Consider the following 19192-nt stretch of genomic DNA (forward strand, 5'->3'; position numbering starts at 1 on the left):
CTTATTGGTTGGTCATGGTTTTATCCTACTTTATGCCTATCTTGTGATTTTTTTCACTGTGTCTCATAGTTTTTTCCCACTTTCTACCCACCTCACCTTTTGGCTTTGCCCCATAAAGTACTTTTGAAAAGTGGGGTGGGCATGCAACCCATTTTCCAGTCCCCCTTCTGTCTCTCTTACACAGAAGCTCTCTTAGTCTCAACAAATTCTTCCTGCTTTTAACCTCCTTGTTCCTAGAATTCAAGTCTTCAATTTTAGAGGACACAAACTCATGTTTCAGATATCTAGCAGGTTTGGGAGTTATTGTTTGGATTATTTTGCTTATTTGTGTTACTTGGCACCCTATAGCAACAGAACTATATTGATACTTGCATGAAAGTAGGATTACTAATGGTTAGTGTAGTCCTTGGTGTTAGGACTCTTTTCACACACAATATGTGTGTTTGAGTCAAGTGCCAAGGAGATGTGTCTTATAGTGAAAGATCATCACAAGACATATAAGGCAAGTTTTCTCCATCAAATGAGAAACTCACTTATTATCTAGGACTTTTACTGCTCTAAAGAAAACCAGATAGGGTGGGGCAGAGAATTCTGTTGGCTGACTGAGCCTCCTTAAGGCACAGAAGGCACTTAAGTTCCCAACTCGTTCTTTACAGTTTTAGGGAGGAAAGTCAAAGCATTTCTTTGATTGAACTTGTTTCTTAGTTAACTGTGTCAGGAAAAGAGAAACAAGGAAAGACTCAACTCAAGACAGAGAGAGTCACAAATGAATATAGGAAATGGATTATACATCAAGATACACAGACACCCAAACAGTGGACACACATTAAGGTATGAAAAACAGACAGGCACACGTACTCACAGACATAAAAACAAAGATACATTGAAAGGCAGAACAATAAAGAAATACACAGATATACAACATGCAGAGGAACATGAGAATAACACAAAGGGATACTAACAAACACACTTAAAGGATACAGAAAGGCATGCAGGAAGACACATGGAGAGATAGAGACATGCACAAAGACACAGCACAAAAACAATGCACAGGTTGAGGGACACATGAAGAGGTACAGCAAGATGAGACACATCAAGAAAGAGACAAAATGATGGAGTGATACACATTGGGAAATTGTTGCCTCTGATTTAAGCACTGAGTCTTGCACTTCAGTTGTTCTGAACAATCATAAAAATGCATGTCAAGGCTTCTGTCATGCCTGTAATATCAGGACCGCAGGGCTAAAACCAGAACTGTGTTATTTTTTAAAAACTTAACAGATATTTCTGTTATGTTCTTTTGGCTGGAAAAATCTCCTTTGTTAAGACTAAGGGAATTTACATGCCTTTTGTTTCTTTAAATCTGAAAGAGGCTTATATTGTGCTGGAAATTTCCTCATACTTTTTCAGTGATTTTGTTTGCCATATTTGTTCAATTCTAAGTTTATTTGTTTTCCCAAATGAAATAGTAAATTAAATTATTTTCTACCTAGTTTTTTTATTCTCAAGTGTTTTAGCTCTCCAATATTTAAGTTTATTTGTTTCACTCATTCATCATTATTATTTTCAATCATATGCTTTTAAAATTTATTGTACTTTATATTAATTCTTAAATTAGCTCTTTTTATTTCCCATCATTAACTATTACATTCAAAAATTTTTATGGTAACCAATGGCAAAGTCAACTCAAACTGGTTTAAGACATAAGAACATTTATAAATCCTTATACCTGGAAGTAGTGAGGGTGAATCTTAGAATTTTCTTCATTCATTGATTCTGTGTTTATTAAGTGTTGACTTTCAGAGAGAAGATGGTGTGCAGAACAATTAGATATGCTATGTTTCATCCCAAACAAAATGGCTACATTATTCCCAGTGTATTTCTCAATGACCAACAGGAAAAAGCTCTCCTAATGTTTTTTATTAAGAATAAAAGAAAGTTCACTAGAATCTCCTTTTCAAAATTCCCCTCATATTTCATTGACCATACCTGGGTAATTTTGAATGAATCTCTGTTGACAGGGAGAGCTCAATTTAGTTTATTATAGGTTTGGGTTCCCAAACCAATCAATGACTGGGAAATGGGATTCTTCCTAAGTAATTTCTACTCTTTAGTTCTGAGGCCAATCTCGAAAACCACATGCTTGTTACAAATCATAATGGAAAATTTAGAAGTCAACAGGGATAAAGTAAGTGGTAAAATGGCTACAAGACAGAAAACAATATTCACCATCATTATCATTCATATCATCTGTACATTTATTTTTATAGATTGTAAGACAAAGAGAAATCTTAAGTGTAAAGTGCCTTGCAAATGTTCTGATTTTTTAAGATTAAAATGGCAGTTCTCGTTTCAGTTTTTAATTAGGAAATTCCAAGATCTAGTAAATTGCTATCTCTTCTGTGAATTTTGCTTTGGTTCTTAGTTTTCAGGAAAAATTACTTATTCTTCCATCATATTTCATTTGTATTTCAGGATAGTGTTTATTGATTTATATTAAAGTGTACTAAATCATAAGCATTTGAGGTGGGTTGGTACATTCTTTGTTGAAACTCCGGGATCTGTAAGTTTTTAAAATATAGCAGCTGCACAATTAACAGAGTTGTGTTAAATGTTAGGGAAATGGAATGTTAACAAAGCATATTTGCTGTCAAAGATAATATTTGAAATAATAATTTCAGATCATGGAAAAATTTTGACTTTGCAAAAACTGCTACATGTGTTCCATTGCTCTAAGATATTTTGAAAAATTCATGGCAAATATATACACACACACATATATGTGTGTGTGTATATTTTTATACATATATATATATATATATTTTTTGTACTGGGGCTCAAACTGGGAATCTTGTACTTGACAGGCAGGCAACAGAACCACTGGGCTAAATTCCTGGACTCTATGGACCCTATTTTTAGCATTTAGAGTAAAACCTACAAAAAGCAATACAATTGAGAAATATCTTTAAAATATAAGAGTGATATGTTGGGGGCAGAAATATGTTATTACAATGCACTACACATCCTACACTAATAAATTATGATTTATAGAATGTTGTGTGGTAATAAATAAAATATCTGAGTAAAATAATAAGCAAAAATGTATTTAAAAGATAGACAACTAAATATTTACTTTTAGTGTTATAGTATTGATATTAGACAAAATATAATTCAATTTTAAAATAGTGAATTGCAAATCAACAGTATATAATTGAAAAAATAGGTCATGCATATTTGTCTTCCACATAACACTGAATTTTTAAAAATAAGTCATGTGTCATTAAAATTCAATTTCTTTAAAAATCTATGGCAATACAAATACAAATATAAATAAATCAAAGGTTGTCAAAGATAAAGAATTTCAAACTGAATTGATGATGTACAAAGTAAACCTTCTTTCTAACATCTTTTCCTGATTAATGCAAGCATCCTTAACCATTGACCCAATGTTTTTAAAGCAAAGTTTTATTCAAATATAATTCAGTGTGTATCACACCTTGAAAAAATGTAGCATTTCATGGAGTAAATTAATGTTAGAGGCTTTCTGAAATCCAATGGAAAGATAGTTCCTACGAGATTTCATGAGAATATGAATAGTTTCAGTGCTCACATTACATGACAGTTACTTCCAAAGACAATGATTTGAAGATCTCTGGGAAAACTGACAAAGCCCTGTAGTATTCTTCACTGTAAATTATCCTGTTTGTGGTATTATTTCCAATGTCAATGCCCTGGGACATCTGTTACATGATACTATTGCCAAAAATTTAAGTCTGTTCAAAAATCAATATTTTCCCCTTCTGCTCACTCAGAGTAACAGTTATATCCCTAAGGGAAAGAAAATTATGTTCTTCAACATCCAAATGGTTTTTATTCAAATTAATTATGTATAATGTTTGAAAGCATTTTTGTTTTTAATATAGATACCAATGTGAATATTGGATCTCTGTATCTTATGAAATTCTGGCTCTTATTTAAAATGCATTCCTGTTGTGGTCTTTTCCTGATATCAGTGATCTCCAAGTGATGGAAAAAGTCTATCTAATGCAGTAAAATTTGATCAAAGTACAAGTACAAAAGTGACAGAAACAAGATATAATAATAAATCTAAACAGGTATTTATAATATAATAATAACATAATTTATAAATATAAAAACTATGTTTCCAAAAATTTTGTTGTTTGAGTTTTCAAAAAATACAAATCAGCAATCAGACTATTAAAAATGGATTACAGTGATTTCTTGATAGCAGCCATTCTTTGTGGGGTGAGGTGGAATCTCAGTGTTGTTTTCATCTGCATCTCTCGAATGACCAGTGATGTGCAACATTTTTTCATATATTTACTTGCTGCTTTTACTTCTTTGTCTGAGAAATGTCTGTTCATTTCAGATGCCCATTTTTGAATCGGGTCTTTATATTTGGGAGTGCTGATTATTTTTAATTATTTATATATTCTAGATAACACTGAGATTCCACCTCACCCCACAAAGAATGGCTGCCATCAAGAAATCACACAATAACAAATGTTGGCAGGGTTGTGGGGAGAAAGGAACCCTTCTCCATTGTTGGTGGGAGTGCAGACTAGTGCAAACCACTATTGAAATCAATATGGAGATACCTCAAAGAGCTGGGACTAGAGGTTCCATTTGACCCAGCCATCCCTCTTCTGGGTATCTTCACAAAAGAATTAAAAGAAGTATATCAAAGAGATGTATGCACACCTATGTTTATAGCGGCATGGTTTGTAATAGCTAAAACTTGTAAACAGCCCATTTGCCCATCAGTTGGAAATTGGATAAAGAAGATGTGGTTTTTCTATAAAATGGAATGCTACTCAGCCATAAAGAATGAGAAATTAGATTCATTCATAGGAAAATGGATATGTATTGAGGATATACTCCTAAGTGAAATAAATAAGTCACAAATGTGTAAATACTGAATAGTTTCTCTGGTGTGAACAAACTATAATAGTACATAAGACCCTAATGAGATAATTGACCATGTGAAATAGAAATAAAGGGGCTATAGGTGTAAGGAAAGTGGGAAGGGTAGAAGAAAGATAATAAGGGAAAGAAAAAAATATGAGACAATGAAAAAATGGAAATAAAATGTTTGTAAATGGGGAGGGGAGGAGGGGGTGAAGGGAGGGCAGGGACAAGGGGTAAAAATGAGAGCCAAGACCTGTCATGTAAAGGTACAAGAGCGCAATGATGAATGTAACTGTACTGTATACCTAAAATGTATCAATAAAATCAGTGAAAAAAATGGATTACAATATAAAAATGTCTCAATGATGTAATCAACTTAATTCTATAAATTACATTAGGACTTCTTATGTTTTGAGATTTTTTTAAAGATTAGTTTTTTATTATGAAATCTTTTATGTAGCTGAGGCAAGTTTTTTTGGGGGGTGGGGGTGGTACCAGGGTTTGAACTCAGGTTCTTGCACTTTCAAGGCAGGTGGTGGAACCACTGAGCTAAATCCCAAGGCAAATTTTAAAGCTATGTTTTAATGCTAATTGTTTAAAAACTAATTTAACTACTGAACATCTTAAAGCATCTGAAGAAAGACAAATATTTTTCAACACTATAACAATTAATATGTACTGTCTAATCAAGACAGAAAATTACATTATTTTGAAAATTCTGTTTTGTTTTTAATCTTATTGCAAAGTACTATTTGGCTTAAAACCACCATATTATTAATAGAAATATTTCTCATATTATTTTCCCATCATTTAATATTTATCTATATATTCAAAAGAGCCAGAGATTATGCTTTCAAATGTACACAAGAGAACTTCAGTACATTTCAGAATCGGAACAATCAGAGGCCTATTCTCTAATGTCAGTAACAGTTTAGAAAATAAACTTTGAATGAATGATGTCAGCACAAAGGGAAACCAGGAAGCTCCAAACCGAAGGTCACCCTGGAAAAATAATAAATAAAACTTTCATAATGTTATGATTGTGGCATACAGACCAATGGAATAAGAGAACCCAGAAAAGAACCTTCTAGCATTTGGCAGAAGGATTTTCAATGAGGTTGCCAAGACCATTGAATGAGGAGAAGAAAGCCTTAAACAAGCAGGGTTGAGAAAACCGTGTATCTATATGCAAAAAAATTCAGACAGATCCTTATAGTAGCCAAAAATTTAGCTCATTTCTGAATTTATTTACTTGAGTCTTCTTTCTCTTTCACTTAATCTAATATTTTGTCAATTTTAAAAGAAAAAAGTTCCATATTCGTGGATCAGCAGAATCAATATTGTTAGAATATTTATATTCCCAAAGCAATCAACAAATTAAATGCAATTCTAACTAAAATGCCAATGAACTTGTTCACAGAAATAGAGAAAACAATTCTAAAATTCATATGTAACCTTAACAAACTCCAAAGAGCCAAAGCCATATTTAGCAAAAAGAACAAATTTAGATAGCCTAGAAATTAACCTACACTTTAATAGCTAACTGATTTTTAAACAATATGTTGGAAGACAGTCTTTTCAATAAATGGTATGAGGAAATATAATATCCACATGCAGAAAAATTAAACTAGACACCTATCTCTTAACAGTTATAAAATTAAATCAAAATGGATTAGAGATTTCAGTGCAAGACTTGAACTATAAAAGTGCAACTAAAAGAGAAGGAATCCTTCAGGATATTGGAATTGACAATAATTTTTGCACAAGACCTCAAGAGCACAGAATCAAAAGCAAAAATAGGTAAATAGGTGTACTTCAAACAAGTTTCTTATCAGCAAAGGAAAAACAGAATGAGAGAAAATATTAACAAATTATGCATATGATAAGGTTTTAATATCTGGAATCAATAGGGAACTCAAAATCTCAATAGTAAAAAACTGAAATAAAAAGGAGGTAATAGATCTAAATAGACTTTTTACAAAAGAAAACATAAATGCTCAAAAAGTATATAAAAATTGTTTACATCACTCGAAATGATGAAAATACAAATTGATACCCCAATGATACCCCACTTCACTGCAGTAAGAATGACTGTTATAAAAAAGGACTAAATATGACAAGTGCTGGTGAAGATGTGGTTGTATATTACAGGTGGGAATGTAAATTAGTAGAGCCATTCTGGAAAATATTACACAGGTTCCTCAAATAATTAAAAATAGAACTATCATAAGATTCAGTAATCTCAACATTAAGTATATATCCAACGGAAATAAAATCAGTATTTCAAACTGCAAATCAAATCAAACTGCAATCCATATGCAAACTATAACCAGAGACTAGAGGCATATGCCTGCAATTCCAGCACTCTGGGAGGCAGGCAGATTGCACGTTCCACCCCACCCTGGGAAAACTAGTAAGACCCTTTCTTAATATAAAAAGGAAAGAAAGGGATGGGGGTGTACTGCAGTGTCAAGTTTCTGGGTGCTTTAGCCATTATGGGGGGGTATGGACTCCCATGTTTGCTGCAACACTATTCACATTAACCAAGAAATAAAAACAACTGAAGGGTCCATAAACTAATAAATGTATAAACAAGTAAAATATTCTACAACATGAAACATTTTTCGTGCACAAAATTATTTAGAATATTATACAGTTATTTTCAAATTGTGCATATCAGGTGTACATATTACACAAACGAATTTTTGTTCTGACATGAGTGCTATCACCAAGATACCAATTATGATATATAAATATTCAAAAAAACTGAAATACTTCTAACGCCAAGAATTTCAGATAAATAATACTCAACCCATACATAGGACACTGGGTTAGAAATTATAAGAGTATTTACCAATAACACCTTTGAATAGACAATATTTCTAAAAAGATTGTCTTTCCAAAACCCAGAAGAAGGTTGAGGATATCTTTTTTTCCTATTTTCTATTTTTTTATAATTACAACTAGGAATTTTTCCATGAATATTAAATATCTATATTTTTCCCCAAAGCCTCAAAAAAAGGACAACTGAAATTAATAGCTACTTTTCAAAAGAAGTGCAAAAGGCTAATAACTAATGAAAAAATGCTCAGCACCTGTACCCTTAGTGAAATGTAAATCACAATAACCCTGAGATTTCTTCAGTATGAATATCATCAAGGACTTAAAAACAACAATGCTACAGAGGTTGTCTGGAAAAAAGAACTGTTCTTCATTGTTGGCATGAGTGTAAACTGGTAAAACCACTGTGGAAATTGGTATGGAGATTCCTCAAAACACTAAAAATAGGAATTCCACTTGACCCAGCTATATCTCCTCTTAGTATTTTCTCAGAAAAGGTAAAGGCATGATATTCCATACATACCCATATGTAAAACAGCACAATTTTCTATAGGCAAACTACGGAAGCAGCCTGTTTGCCTCTCAACAGATTATGTATAAATATTCATGTACACCATCTATCTATCTATCTATCTAGATACACACACACACACACACACACACACACACACACACACACATTGGAGTGTTACTGATTACTGGGATATAGGAATGGATAAATTTGAGTCATTTGTAGAGATATGTAATCACCCTGAAACACAGGGCCTCTATCTCTCAACTGCTCTAAGAAGGTAGGAGCCTAACCTTATTAAGTTCCACTAGAAAGACAAATGACCTAGTCACACTGAACACTTTCCTCCTTAAGGATTTAGCATTGATTCCAGATGAAATAGTCTTGAATAATGTAAATTTTCTTGACTGTTTAACTCAGTCCAATACATTTTTGTTTGATATTCTGCAGCAAGAAAAATGTTCCATGACACAAGCAAGTAATAACTAGAAGATACCTTCTACCATCTTCACAGCTTACTATGAGATGATTTTATTTTGTTTGAGATTTGAGACAATGATAGTGAATAAATTTATTAAAACATTATAAAATAATGGAATTGATTCTCAAGTATGTGTTATTAAATTTTTGTGTAAAACCATAGATTATTTAATAATAAAATAGAGGAAAAGAATTATATTAGCATCTTCACCCCTGAGACATAATGCCCAGAACCCAAAGCTTAAAGTAAGAGAGGTTTAATTTGGCTCATGGGTTCAGAGATTTTCACTCCATTGTTGTCTGGTTCCAAAGTAGAAAAGTCATGGTTGTCAAGCAATACTGTTTAATTCACAAATGCCAGGAAATACAACAGAGGAAAAGTGCCAGAGAGGAAGGGATGAGGGACCAATATAGGGCCCTAAATTCCCGTGTATGATTATAGATTTTTTGCATCTTTAGGTTAGGAGTGTTTGAAAATTAAAGAAATTTTCATCAAAATAAGTTAAGAGTTGAGCAAGAATGAACTATAAAATTTTAACCCTATTTTCAAAATTTAAAGAAAAAAATTTGAAGGAATAAGTAATTCTTATAATATCAAACTTGACAAAAATAGTCTACAGGAATATATTCGTATATTTTTGCTATATCAAGCAATAATTCAATAAAAAATTCTCTTGTCACATTTTAATCTTTTCTGTGTCAATTATTCATTAAAATAAAAGTTGCATTGAATTTAAATCAGAATGTTTTTGCATAAATTTGTAATTCAGATATCTGAAACATAAGGAAGAGTCTATTCTATCATGCATAATGGCCATCAACTCCTGGGTTCTATTTTCAGAATTATTTTTAACATGAATATTAATTGGAGGAAATATAACCAAAGCAAATGAATACATTAGCATACTGCAAAACAAATGTCCTATTTTGGGCAGAGTTCTGTAATCTACATCTAAATAAAATATAATACTTGTATATCAAAAACACTTTTAAGTAAAGAAATGAGTATTAAATTATGAATTATTAATTTGTATCTGCCTGTTTGACTAAAGTTTTATAATCTGAAAAGATCTGTCAGGGTAATTGTGCAGAAAATGGTTCTATCAAAAATATAGGTAATAGGGGAATTTGGCACATCATGGGGGAAAACATTGGAACTGTCTATCGATGAGCTTTAATGAGTAAGAATTTACCCTAGAGGAAAAGTATCAATGTGCATGCTTGCTCATCTTCAGCACTGTACTGTTCATTACAAGATTTATTACACACATGATATCTGCAATGAATGCAAATTTATGCAATCATTAAATGGGGGAGCAAAACAATATTTAATGGCATATAAAGTGTTCAGAATGCATTCCTAACAGAATGAAGCAACAAAATAAGCCAAATAGCATATATTATAAATTCTTATTTTTGAGACAAATACATATTTAAATACATAAAAATGCTAAATGCATATATGTATCTCCAAATGGTAATAGTTATCTAATAAACATCTATGACACTTATACTGTTATATTTTTTATTTTCTGAATGTTCTAAAGTCAATTATTACTGCTTTTATAATACAATAATAATTTTAAAGTGAAGTAAATTCACTTTAAATTAATAATAATTTTTAATTGTTTATTTCTAGATTTTAGCTCTGATTTTAATCTTATATATATTTCCCAAAATTTGTGCAATTTTTAATTACTTTTTTATAAGAAAAATTTTAGAGGCAACATAAAATTAACATTTCACAGACTGTCATTATTTATGCACTGTGTCAACCTAGTCATCATCATCATCATTATTATTATTATTATTATTATTATTATTATTATTATTATTTGTGTGTATTTGTGGTACTGGAAATCAAACTCAGAACCGTGCACTTATGAGATGGGTGTGGTGCCACAGAGCTAAATCCCTGGACCCTAATTAACTTTTTAATGTTCTTTACCTGAATAAGTGAAATAACACAGATTACATTTTTCTGTAATTCACTGCTTAATTTATTCAACTGATTGTATATGCCTTTAGGACATCATTTTTGTGCCTTTTTGCTCAAGAAAAAAGTGATGAAGTCTATAATCTTTATAATATAATTTAAATAATGTAAATCTGTACTTTCATTCCCTCCTCGCCCTTTTGGCTATTTTTGGTCAGATTAAAAGACATGAAAAAAAAACTTTAAATTTAAATTCTTCATTTACCACTCAAATACGTTAGAGTGAATGTTTGGGATCCTTTTCTTCCTATCTTGCACCAGGACAATTATTTTCCTGTAACACTGAGTTTGTATTCTCTCAGCAATATCCATGGTACAACCTAAGTCTAAGGAGTCATTAAGACCTCTTGAAAAACCGAAGACTCTCCTTCTGGCATTTTGTAATTTATCATGTACAGGCGACAAATGCTCACAGTTCTCCTTCTATCGTAAGCTCATGGTCTAACAACCATCACAGAGAACAAATAGCAAAAGTAAAAATTATTTAGATTTTAGGTTTGTTTCACATTGTCTTAGTATTAAACTTCTTTATTGATAGCGGCAAATAGGCTGTATCATCCTATAATGTACTTATATGTGGAAATAGCAGTAAAATAGTAGTGTTCTAAAACTTGCTTATATGTGGAATGAGCAGACCTTAAATAGGATCATCCTTAGATGATTTTCTCCAGAGAAGAATGTCTGCTGTTTCGGGGTTGCAAATTCAGGAATTCTAAAGCTTTCAAGGTTTTTACTTTCCATCTACCTTTAAAATAACAGAAAGAAAATGGTTTGTAAGGTAAGCTTCCTTTCATATTAAAGCAAGAATAATCAAAAGTTTTTCAGAGAGGCTATTTAATTTGTAGTTTTATGTTAGAAATTAGGTGTGGTAGTTAATTGACTGTCAGCTTAGCGGGATCACCCAGCTGAGTTCACTCAGCATAGTTCTGGGCATGGAAAATTCACTTTAGGGAGGACTGTTGTCAGAACAGTATAAATGGAGAATGAGAGGTAAAATTTTCACCTGATTTTCCTCGCAAAAGCATCGCTAAGTTGATTTTCCTGGTTGTTCCCTTCAGAGGAGCCCCGGTCATCACTTTTGTTTGAGTATCATCTCCTGGCTTTCAGCACAGAGTTTTCATCTTCCAGCACTGGCCTTATGGCCCGCGGCACATACTCTTTAGCTTCCAGTGCCTACCCTTTGGCTGTGGATCTCTAGCACATGGGCAGATCTTTTGCATTTTTCTTCATTTGACCCTGCGGGCAGCCATTATAAGTCAATCTTGTAAATTTCTGTGTCCTGTATTAAATCTGATACAGAGGTTGCGCAGTCTTTTACTAAGTGAAAGCATTTATTTCATCCTCAAATTAGTACTTGGGTACAGTTCACACCACGCTGAGCATTCACATGCATATAATTAATGTAATATCTGTAGAATCTATCATATGGGCACATCTAACCTTCCTCTTCAGTGCCTGAGTCACCTAGCATGAAAGCCAGGTGAAATCAAATAATCCAGTCATTCTCAGGAACACATGTATAACAGCTGCATTTTCTAGTTCTGGGAATATCTGACATCCATAACTTGAAAAAAAAATAGTCTATTTATTTGGCTTATGATTTCAGAAAGTTCAGTCTTTAGTTAGTTGTCAGAAACATCATTATTGAAGGGCATGGGGAAGCAAAGATGTTTAGTTCATGATGACCAGGAAACAGAGCAGAAGAACAGTGCCAGAAAGGAAGGTATAAGGGACCAGAAATAGAGCTTAAGGTCATGCCTTGAAGATCCACCCAAACCCAGAACTGTGGTTCACTAATCTCATAGGCAGCTCTCAAGACAATCAAGTTGAAAATCTTACTTAATGTCACACTTGGCTAAGAATCTCAAAGCTGTACAAACAATTTTGATAATATATCAGTTTACTGATATATCTTTGTTAGTTAATATTTATCTAGAAAATGCCCTTTGAACTTGGGAAACAAATTACTAAGAATTAATCTTTCAAAAAAAAAAAAAAACTCTGATGAGTTCTTCTCCTTTAGAGTCCACATTGTGGACTCTGAAAAATGCAAACACTTTCAAATCTCCTCTCCTTTTTGCTTTGTACATCTTTCTGCATGTTCTTCCCACATCTGAACCCTCTTTATGTCACTAATTTACTTGAATTCTCTAGAATCACAATGGGTTGAATGTACCTTCCCTTCTTTGATGCATCTGATTATTTGCTCTTTTATTTCACTTCACTGGGGTGTAATTGAACTTGTATTCCCTTGCACCTTTGTTATCACCCTAAGAAGAACATGACTGAGTTACCCCAGTAATCTAAGGGAGAGGAATATTGACTGAGCTAAGCCTAGTCCAGAGAGGGTAACATCATTTATTACAGATATATAAGTTAAATAAAGGCATTATATCTCAATTATTAAAGTTTTTTGTTTTGCAACAATAGCTAATTTATCCACCTTTTCTGAACACTTTCTTTACCATTTGGCCTTAAGCAACATATTCTTCTTCTCTTTCAAAGATACTAATTCTACTGAAATAAATTTAAGGAGAGGAAGGTATTGTTCTTTGACTTATGTGGCATAGGATAATCAGTTTTATGTAGGGTTCCTCCTAAAGTCCAGTGTTAATTCTAGATAATTAATATTTTCCCTTGTCTTGTGAAAGCTCTTTTTCCCTAAAGTGTCATAATTTGTATTATTTTCCCTGGCTTAAACTCAATGTACTATTTACAGGCCACCTAATTCTCTTCTGCTCACTGTGGCATTTAGCATGTGAAATAGTCCTGCTTTCTACCCAGCTCCTAGACATTAGGTGGGTGTGTTTGGCATCAAAATGGATGATCCAGATGTGTTCCTTGCTTTCATGATCTTAAACTTGTCGCCTTTAGGGCTTAAAACCAAACAGACACAATGTGGGTCCTTCTCCTTTTTCTTTTTCTTTTTCATAATGACCTTTACCTTTGATATACTTCATCCACACAATCTTTGATCCCTAAATCCTATAATCTAGATTCCTGATATGATTCTCTGCTTTCAGATCTCTCACTATTTTGCTATCAATGATACCTGCTCTTCAATTTTATTAAGAGTTCCTCTTTCTAGATCTTCTACTTTATACAATAATATCAATAATATCAGTTCTTTCCCTGTCCACCTTAGAGCCTTATCACTTCAACTGTGCTTTAATGAAAACTCTTTTCCCTTTCTTATCAGATACATTCAACCTTAAAGATTACCTTTCTAAACATAATCATAGATTCACACACACACACACACACACACACACACACACACACACACACATACCCTCTAGACCTGGTAATCATTATTAGGGACCTGATGCTGCCATCACAGGCTGTATTCTCCTGCTTCTTCTTGCCTCTTAAGATGACCTCATGCTTATAGCTTTAGTTTCCCTCCCCCAAAGGCCACAGAGTCCAGAGGAGTTAAACTTGAGTTTCTGCAGGACTGAACCCATAAAAGACAACCTCACCTGTGATAGGTTAAAAGTAGCCCACACCTCATAAATAAGCAATTGCCCAGCCCAAAATCAATAAAAGGACCTTCCTCTCTTTTTTCTTCTCTCTTCCCTCTCTCCTCTCTCCCTAACCTGCCTTCCTTAATAAAATCTCCTGTCGGACTTCTCTGTGTGTGGCCTAGTTGTTGAGTGTTGCAGTGCCTCTACAATCATCACTACATTCTCACAACCCTAAAGTCCAAGTTCATTATTTCTACAATGATCAGAGACAGGAGATGGGTCAGAATTTCTCTAACATAGTATGTCCTTCCATGCAGTGTCATAAAAGAATACCAAATATTTAGGATCAGGAGGAAAATACACTATGATAGAATTAAAAAGGCAAAGAACACTTTACATATGGAGAGCTGCAAATGACCTGTAAATATAAAAACAATAATATTCCCATGTGGCAGTCAGCTTTTTCTATCACTGGGAGAAAAATACCTGAGAAAATAAACAGAAGAAAGGTTTGTTTGGCTTGCAAAAATTTCAGTTTGTTCATAAAGAGTTGGCTCAATTGTTTTGGGGGCTCTGACAAGGCAGAAAATAATGACAGGGAACACAAAGTAAAGACAATCTGTTTATTTATGGCAGCCAGGAAGCAGATAGTCAAGGCTCTCGATATCCCCTTCAGAGGTACACCCCTATGACCTAACTTCCATCTACTAGACCCTACCTCCTAAAAGGTCCACCACCTTAAAAAAGTGTCACAGACTGACAACCAGGCCTTTAGCACAAGTCTTCAGGGAACTCTTAAGACCCAAACCATAATACTGGCAAATCAAGAAATGAAATCAGAAATAAAGCCAGAAGTGATGGTGCATTCCTGTAATCCCAACTGCTCTGGAGGCTCAATCAAGATGCTCTCAAATTCAAGGTCAGTCTTAGCAACTTAGAAGGAATCTTTCTCAAAAAATAAAAATAAAAAGCACAGGAGAAGTAGCTTAGTGTGAGGCCCTAAGTTCAATTCTCCACTACTTCAAAAATATCAGAAATCAGGCCTTGGATTTAGCTCAACAGTTCTGCCCCCTGTCCCACAAGTGCAAGGTCCCAGGTTCAATCCCCAGTACCCCCAAAAAATTATACATACATACATATATGTATATATATACACATATATATATATACACACACACATATAATACATATCTAACATATATATCACAAATAACATTGGTGTACATATTCATTTATAGAACTGGAAAAATTAAAACAGTATAATTTATTGTCACTGAGGTGGCAGTGAAATGGACAGCCTTAAACTTTGCTATGAAGAGTATAATCTGATGATATTTCATATTCCTTGTAGCTTGTGTCTACTCAATAATTGTGCCTCTTCTTTCTCTCAACTCCCTTCAGCACAAACCTAATTGATAATCATTATTTCTCTCATGAGTTGCTACCATACCTCTTTGTTCTCCCTATTTTTATTCTACTCTCTCAAGTCCATCAGCTTATGTTGTGCTCCAGAACTCTTGCTAAAATCCAAATCTGATCATGTAGATACATTGGGAAAATTTTCTCCAAGCAAAAATTAGGTCTCTTCGCATAACATTCAAAGTGTCTTTGGTCTGGTGTCTGTCTGACCTTGTTAACCTCATCTTCCTCCCTTTAGCCATATGAGTTAAATCTTGGATGCTGTGTTCATACTAGTCATGCAACTCTAGGCAAGTTATTTATTGTTTCTCTGCATTTTAGTATCCTCTTGATGTAAAATAGGTCCACAATTGTACCAAAACACAAGTTTATAAATGTTGAATATGTTGATGTATTTGAAAAGCTTATAGCAGTATCTTATATATCATTTGTCTTGCAATAGTGTTCCTTGTTACTATTTGCTACTGTCATTGTTATTACAGTCATTTTGTTATTATTTTATTACTCTTCCACATGGACTTTGACAGTCAAGCTATGTGAGGTGTTATTTTCTATATCCCCCTTGACAGTCAAGTAAATAACACTCACTCTACATATTTTTTGCTCTAAATAGCTGGGCAGGCCTCAGTTTATTTTTACCTCTGACCTTATGAGCTATATATTCAAGTGAAGACAGGCAAATAAATAGCAAGTAAATATATACTCTATGTCTAGCAGTAGTAAGTGCTATGGTGAAAAATAAGAGTATTTTGCAAGAATCCACCTGTGGAAATGGATTCTTAGCTCTAATAATGTACATTTTTCATGATTTTGAGATCATTTTCTTTATTAGCACATGTCTGTATGCACAGTGATTACATTCCTTGTGGCTGGTTGGTACATGCACATAACACATCTTAATTCTTTACTTCATTCCTTTTCCCACCCTCCCTCCCTCCTCCATCCATCTCTTGATCCCTTTTTATTTTTGTACACGTTTGCTGTGCACGTTTATGTTCCTTATGTGGAGTTGGTACATGGACATAACACATTCATTTCTGTTCTCATCCCCTCTCCCTACCTTGCCACTCCCTTCCCCCATCTCTGGATTCTTTTCCCACTGAAAAAGGTCTATCTCCCTACTTTCTATTATGTTAAGTGAAATAAATAAGACACATTAGATTAAATGTCACATGGCTTTCTTATATGAGAATCCAAAATTAAATAAAGAGCAAAATGTACTTGTTATTTTAATGATTTGTTCTGTAATTAGGTTATGATTTGCCATCTTTATTTACTTCCATAACTTTAGGAATTAGCATTGTGTTGAGCACATGTAAAAGTATGGGAGGTACTTCAAGACATTAAATTTATTCAAGAATGCCCACAAGAAATAACATTTGAGTATACATGTATAATTTTTACCTTTTTCATCTATATTTTATTTTAGAATACAATTTTATTTTTGCAATTACATTATCATGATATGCTTGTCTTTATTGCAGAGATAGTAGAATTTGCCTATTTGATGTATGAGACTTACTCTGAAAAGCCTGACATACAAATACATTTTACAGAACTGTCACTTGAAGCACAAATGAAGAATTTCTCCTTCTTGTCCCAGTTGAGTCCCAAGGGAGCTCTCTGCTACCACTAAGATACCTTAATCTTCCCTCTCACGTTAAGAGATTTTAAAAACCTCATTCTAAACAATAAAGTTGTCACAGCTCTTTTCTAGCTCACAGGGACCTGCCAAAGTGCAATCTATTCCTGCTGCCCTGAGATGCTCCCCAATCTGAGCTTTCAGGGGAAACTTACTACACATGGTCAAAGTGTTCACATATCCAGGTTGATACAGTAAGTCTCGGACTTTTGAACATTATGGTCTCAAACTTTCACATATACAAATGCACCTTGTATTATAAACATTTGGAGATGCAAACAAATCACAGAAGTAGCACTTGTGTCTGCAGGATGTTTTCACAGTTGTGCTGCTGGGTTCTTACCATACAGTGCAATAGTGTACAGTAGAACTGTATGGTTGGGAACTTACTGTATTTTGTGTGTATGTTTTGGTTTTTTTTATGTTTTACATTGTATATTTGTGTAAGAAGTGTATAAGACTTAAGAATGAATCTGACTTATGAATGCTCTCCTGGAATGGAACTCATTCATATGTCAGGAACTTACTATATATTTTACAGAGAATTGGCTTTTCACACCATTCTGGGCATATAGCCACCACTGACAATGAGGTTTCTGTAAAGTAATCTAGTCCAGCTGTCAACAAGCCATTTTACAAAAGGACATTTGGAATCATGCCCATTCATAAATTAGAGATTGTCTTTACTATTGTACCAGACTTACTTCAAAACCTCCCTTCTTCATTCAGTTCTCTTTCCATTCAGTACCAAATTTGTCTTCAGAGATGATCACAATGACCAAGACAGAAAAGGCACTTAATGTGTTAAATGAATGAGAGAATAAATTCTGTAACCCATTTAAAATTGGAATGAAACAACAAAAGATCACTTTTGACTTTATAATGCTGTAATAGACAAGATCCTTTTGGGTACAAATTATAGAAATTGCATTCAAACTAATTTAGAAATTATCTTCAAAGAGATGAATTTGTTAAAAGGCTTAAGTAGCTATGGAGAGGGACACGGCCATATGTTAGGGACTGAAGGGTCCCTAAGACTCCTCCACTCAGTCCCTCATCTCCATCACTCAGTGTGTGCAGACTTCATTCTCTTACATTAGTATGCTCCACTTTGCAAGGAAGGTGGCCATCAAAACGAAGCCCTTGTGCCACAAACAGCACTGGCCATTCTTTCTTGTGTTTCTAGGAAAAGAATCCAATTCACCCAGCGTGGCTCATGTGAGTTTCTAATGATCAATGATATTAATTTCTCCCAAACATACCTAATTCTTATTTCTCTCCTAACTCCTAAATCTTAGTTTTCCATTACCTACCTGGCAAATAAATGCATAAAAACTGGTATGTTAAAAAGCAGTATGTAAAAATCCATACTTGCTTCTTTCCTACATGATTTTTGTTTCTTTTCATTATTTATTAATAAATATAATAATAAATGTGATAGTTTCCCATCTACTTGTACCTTTAACCTAACCTGTCTCCCATAGTCAGATAAGCACTAAGCCACTGGGTTTTGCTTCTACCAGAACTTACAGTATCTCCTCATTTTTCTTCTTATTCCTGCCAACCTAATTCAAATATACCCTCTTTCTAGATTAATGGAATAGCCTTGTATTGGAGCATTATACTCCCATTATTCCTTCTGATCTGGACTTTCACATTGCAACAAAATACCACTTCACAATAAAATTTAGCATCAGATCTTTTCCTCATTCAGGAACTCTCAATAGCTCCTAATGGCAACTGGATATAATACAATCTCCTCACCTTGACACTTAGCATCCAATATTTGAATATGAATGTCTTAGGGAAGCTGCAATCCTCCAATAATGTATAATCTTTCTCCTGCACAACTTTCTCAATGTAAATCATTGCTTCATCTCCCAAACCAGATCTTCATTCTACTTGGGAAA

The sequence above is a fragment of the Fukomys damarensis genome, unplaced genomic scaffold (genome assembly GCF_012274545.1).
Source record: "Fukomys damarensis isolate Sample0158 unplaced genomic scaffold, DMR_v1.0_HiC HiC_scaffold_36, whole genome shotgun sequence".
NCBI classification, from domain to species: Eukaryota; Metazoa; Chordata; class Mammalia; order Rodentia; family Bathyergidae; genus Fukomys; species Fukomys damarensis.